Genomic DNA, 5924 nt, shown 5'->3' on the forward strand with positions numbered 1-5924 from the left:
GGATAAAGGCAGCAGATACATGGGAACCCCACCTGCAGGTTCCCCTCCAAGCTACTTGGAGTGAATAACACTGGGTCTTAGGATTCACCTCTTAGTGGCATTGAGAGGTACAGAGGAACCTTGATTATCCGAATATCAATTATCCGAATATCGGATTATCCGAAAGAGATCTCAAGGTCCCGATAGAAACATTACATCAGAGAGCTGTTGCAACCTTGATCGTGTCTTTTGTTTACAATGGGCTTACTGAAATGCTGCAGAGAACAGTCCTGGACATTGATGGAAGCCCAGGCACTGTCTCCAAATGACTGACATTCTCCCCTCTCTCTCTCTCCGCCAACACTTTCCCTGGAGCTCTACATAGGGGTGAACCCTAAACCCCCCTTCCTCAGATAATCTCCCTACCATTGTCCTGTACAGGGCAGAGGTGGAACTTGTCAAAAAGTTGTGTGTGTGCGTGCTACTTGGAGACACCCCACAAAAACAGCAGCAGTCTTCCTGCTGGTGGCAGCCCGACTGCCCCGGGGAGAGAGGGAAGCTGACATGGGCAGGGTTGCACGGGGGCAGGGGCGCAGCTGCAGACGGGGTTGGACAGTGGATGGGGGCAGACGGGGGTGGGGGGGCAGGGGGCGATGTTGGATCAGGTTGGGGGCGGGGCTCACGCGCGGTGTGCTGCTGCACGGGGTGTGCTGCACTCTCCTGAATGGGGAGCGGATTTAACTGAAAACTCAGAGCTCTAGAGGAGAGGCATTAAATCGATTAACCGAATAATCAAATTTCTGAACAAAATAGTGCCCGCCCATCTCGTTCAGATAATCGAGGTTCCTCTGTATACCTATAACAAATTAACTGTGCTGGTTTGAGAAAGCAGCTTACCATCACCTTCTCAAAGACAAGTAGGAATGGCCAATAAGTGATGTCCCTTATGACTTAATCCTTCAAAATCTAATCTTCATTGGCGTTTCCAGGGTATAGAGTAAAGTCAGCAAAAAGCTTGTGGACCAAAAGACATAACTTCTATCCCTATGAAAAATAGCCATAGCTGTGACCTGACTAGAAGCAATGGAGCAGCAGAGCAATGTATATGCTACTGTGTTAGAGCAGCTGTTAAAAAGATTACTGTGACTCAAAATGGACATTTTGCTGCTTCATTGCGAAAGAGTGGTTCGTGCTGTGGCTTCCAATTGTGTGCCTGCATATCTGTAGCAAACTGTGCCCTGAACAACTTCAGTATCATAATAGGCTAGTTTGCCTTACACCGAGATTGAGTGATGGTAGCACTTATGTGGGCAGAGTATAAAGGTCATTGACTTTCTTTCTACACTACCTTTCATCTTCACTGAGGCTGATATTGCACTGACCTGAATGGTGACCCCCAGCCCAGGCTCCTCTGCTGGTCCATAGGAGAAGAGGAAGTCCTGGCTCTGCACCACCCAATCCTTCAGCATCTAGAGGCTCAGGCCATCAAAATGGGGTGCCAAGTTTCCTTTAATAGCCCTGCCCAGGAACTGTGTGGAGCAACTCTGAACTGGCAAGACTTGGCTTGTTGGGGTACACAATAGCATTTTAAAGATGGCACCGATGCTGGTCCACTCTAGGTTGTCCCAGTGAGTTCTTCTGGAAATGGCACAAGATAGGTATTGGATGAACAGGACATCATATAGGAGGTGTAGACTGATAATGAGTCACATTTGATAAGAAATTGCCAGAAAACTCATTAGGACGTATAGCAAAAAAACCTCCAAAAAACCCCATATAGCTGAAAAAAGTAAGAATCAGCACTGCATGTTTACTTGCGGTTTAATGAGATTTGACAACTTTGAAGTAAAGAACTGAGGGTGAATCATTCAGTGCATTAAAAAAGGTAGAAAGAGAAGAAAAAAGGTGCTGCTGCCTAGAGACAGGTGTTTAGTGAAACACAGAAAAATCTAGAAGGAAATTAATCAGTTGCTCTGTAAGTGAACCAGAGTGGAGGCTGCAATGTTAAAATCTGGCAGAAAACAATTGAAATTAGTTTCTAAAACTTGTGTGCTTGCTCTGAAGTTACAGTGATAGTAAGCAGTGTTACCTCTAATTTCTTTTTCTTCTGTGCGGATCTCCGAGATCTGTGTGGCAGCAACATCCAGAACTCAAAATCAATGCTGTGATTCATGTCGGTGTACTGACTGTAGTGTGTAGAATAAAAAAAAACAGAAATTGCTGGAAAAAACTCAACAGGTCGAACAGCATCTGTGGAGCGAAATCAGAGTTAACGCTTCGGGGATGGTCCCCTCTCCATGGTTAGTCACCTCCAATCTCAGAAGAATGACCCTCCTTCAGTGGAAAAAATACTGAGATAAATAAACAGTTAATTGAGGAAATAATTTGCATAGGACACCAGAACTCTCATTTCTTGTGATATATTAACTTGGACGGTGAGAGAGAACCAATTTAACACTTTTTCAAACAACAACTTATCTGCTGCCTATGAAGGGTTAATACATAGCTTTACTCATAATGAATCAAATATTTTTGTTTATGCAACAGGAAACACAAATGAAGGAGACCCCATGATGATGATCTGTACTTCAAAGAAGTTAATCAATGATTTGTAAACCTAAGGGGTGAGAATGAAACATTGAGGTGAAGTGTTTTCCTTCCATTATGACTTTAATCAAATAGATGAGCATCTTTTATATTTCCTTAAGCAATTATATACTCTTAGTTATAACTATAGGTTTGGGTTTGTTGAGGAAGCCACAATCAAGAAAAATGTAGTCATGTGTACCAGAAGTGTGTTTAGGGTGAAGTTTTGCAGATATCCAGTAATTACTATGCTTCCCATGTTAATCATGTGCATTTGGCCCTCAGCCAATGGCTCCAGGTTCAGGAATTGACAGTTTATTATGCAAACGATTAGAATAAAAACATTGATTAGCCAGAAATGGTCACATCCCACATGTGAATAAAGAAGAAAATCTCCCTCTTTGGCAAGTGTATCCTTTCTCAGGTACGATGACCAAAACTGCATGCAATACTCTAAGTGTGGTTCCACCATGGCATTGTATAAATGCAGTACTTCAGTATGATTCATATTTTCTTAGATAGTGAAGCAATCCTGGACAATATCCAGATTTGTGTTGATGAATGGCAAATGACATTTGTACCAGACTATGGCTATTTCCAACAACCATTGTCTTTTACATTCAATGGCATTATCATTGAATCCCCGACTATCATTATCCTCAGAGTTATTATTGACCAGGAACTGAACTGGACTAGTTATATCATTATTGTGGCTCAAAATAAGGTCAGAGGCTGAGAATCCTGCAGTAGGTAACTCATCTCCTGACTCACCAAAGCCCGTCCTGTAAGCCACAAGCCAGGAGTATAATGAAACATTCCCAACTTGCCTGGACAAGTGTAGCCCTAAAAATACTAAAGAAGCTTGACATTATCCAAGACAAAGCTGCTTGTTTGATTGGCACCATATTAACAAACATTCAGTCCATAACCACTGCACAGTAGCAGCACTGATCACTATCTACAGATGCATTGCAGAAGTTCATCAAAGATCCTTAGGCAGCACCTTCCAAACCCACAACCACTTCCATCTGGAAAGACAGGGCAATATATGCATGGGAACACCACTACCTGCAAGTTCCCCTCCAATCTATTCACCATCCTGACTTGGAAATATATCACCATTTCTTCACCTTCACTGGGTCAAAATCCTGGAATTCACTCCCTGGGCGTATTGTGGGTCAACCTACAGCACATAGACTACAGCAGTCCAAGAAGGCAGCCAACCACCATCGTAAGGACAACTAGGGATGGGCAATGAAAGGGGCAATCAGCCAGCAGTGCTCACGTCCCACAAGTGAATAAATAAAAATGGCAAGTATATCCTTTCTTAGGTAGGGTGACCAAAACTGCATGGAATAATCTAAGTGTGGTCGCACCAAGGCCTTGTATAATTGCAGTAAGACATCTCTACTCTTTGAGTGAGTTATATGTTCCATTTAAGATACAGATGATCTCCTTCCATCAGATTCCCTTTTGTGTCGCAGTCCCTGTGACTGACTTTTCAAAATTCCCCTTTTTGTTTGTTCAGCCCCATTTATTGCTATTATGTTCCCAAGTTACCCACAGAGCCCAGGTTATTGTGACCTGCCATGTCTTTGTTGGCCATATCTCCCCATATACAGGCCAGAGTGATTGTGAGTTGTGAGCCACCACATCCCCGTCCCCACCTCTGCCAACCCTCAAACATCGGATCTCCCTATCCTCTTCTGTGGTCTATGAGATCCCACTCTTCTAGTTGGAATTGTCTCAATTAACTGTAATATTTCCTCAGTGACTGAGGAATGAACCCTATTCTAGATAGGAGCTTCCCAATTTTCCAAACACTCCACTGAATGTCCCCCAAAAAAACCCTGTGACCATTACTGCCCATACATGTCTCCAAGTACACCCCACCTGACCTACCTTTAACTTTTGGATTGGTTGCACTAGACCTCCAGGACAAACTATGGATTAATCCCTGGATTGCAAAGACATAGATCCCTTGACACTGGTAGGATTGTATCACAGCCAACTCTATGGACTGTAATCAGACAAGCCCCTTGACCGACTGTCTATGTAACTGAACATACTCTTCCTTGAATCCACTAAGGACTGGTTCACTTGGATTTTCACACTTGACCATTTTCTTGAAGCACATGCAGTGTGTTGCAAAACTGCTGCAACTGAAATGTTGTCACAGCAAGGTGCCATACAGCAACATCCCAACCCTCCCTTGGCTACTTAGTGCTCCAAACCATACCAGATACCTGCCTCTCCTGCTTTGCCGAAAAAGCAATACAAGACACAGAGGTTGGCAACCTTCAAGTAAGTACAAAGTGAGTGAGTGGCAAGGAATTAACTTTACATGTATTTTATGCAGATGCAAAAGATGGATGTCATAAGAAGCTGGAGCTGGAGTAGGTCATTTGGCTCTTTAAAGCTTGTTCCTGCGTTCAATAAGGCGACGGCTGATCTTCTCCCATGCCTCAACTCCTCTTTTATAGCCCTCAAACTTCCTAACTTTTCAGGAATCTTTCTACATCCTCTTTAACTGACCTAGGCTTCACAAATCTCCGGTGCAGGGAATTCCAGACATTGACTACCCTCTAAGAGAAGAAATTCCTTTGCATCTTATTTTAAATGAGTATCCTCTTATTTTGAAACTATGCCCCTTAGTTCAAAATTTTCCCATTACTGCAAACAGCTTCTCAACGTCCACCCTGTCAAGTCCCTTCAGAATCATATATTTTTCAATAAGATCACGCCTCATTCTTCTGAACGCTAATGAATAAAGGTCTAATCTATTTAGCCTTTCTTGATAAGTCAGCCCCTTCTTTCCAGGACTCAGAAAATATATTCAATATTTTTTCTGTATCCAAAGGTGCAGGAATAGCTTGGTATCGTGCTTCTCCGTGCCAGTCTCCACCATCTCTCTTAGTCCCCATCAGGCCTCTCATCAAGTTGATAATCCTCCATTGAAGAACAATGAGCTACATCTAGAAGCATGTTTTGGGCTTGCAGCTCACCTGCCAAATTCAAATGAGGTCTGGTACTCAAAAGCACTTTCAGAATCTATCATTTGATTATGTTCTCCCATCCTCACAATGTGTTACCATACACTTCTCTGCATCTTTTGCATTTATATTTGCATGCCTTCTTGCAATTTTGTGGTTCTCTTTTCCTGAACTTTTGTTATATGTTGTACTGTGTTTATGAATATTGAGGGAGTGCTGGACCAATCTCTACTGTAATGTCCTCACAGATGAATAACTTGCCAACTGTCGCGCATTTCTGGACTCTTAACTTGCATGAAGTGCAAGAGCCTCCAGTGTTTGCCTGCAACACAGTTGTACACCTTCAGTAAATGAACGATCAAAATG

General features: G+C 42.9%; 1 pseudogene; it reads left to right on the forward strand.

Moving 5' to 3' along the window:
• The window catches only part of LOC148148536 (uncharacterized), a 219428-nt pseudogene that overhangs the window by 171609 nt on the left and 41895 nt on the right, over positions 1–5924 (forward strand).

The sequence above is a fragment of the Chiloscyllium plagiosum genome, unplaced genomic scaffold (genome assembly GCF_037043375.1).
Source record: "Chiloscyllium plagiosum isolate Xiang-an unplaced genomic scaffold, Cpla_swu_hap1 HiC_scaffold_12, whole genome shotgun sequence".
NCBI lineage: Eukaryota > Metazoa > Chordata > Chondrichthyes > Orectolobiformes > Hemiscylliidae > Chiloscyllium > Chiloscyllium plagiosum.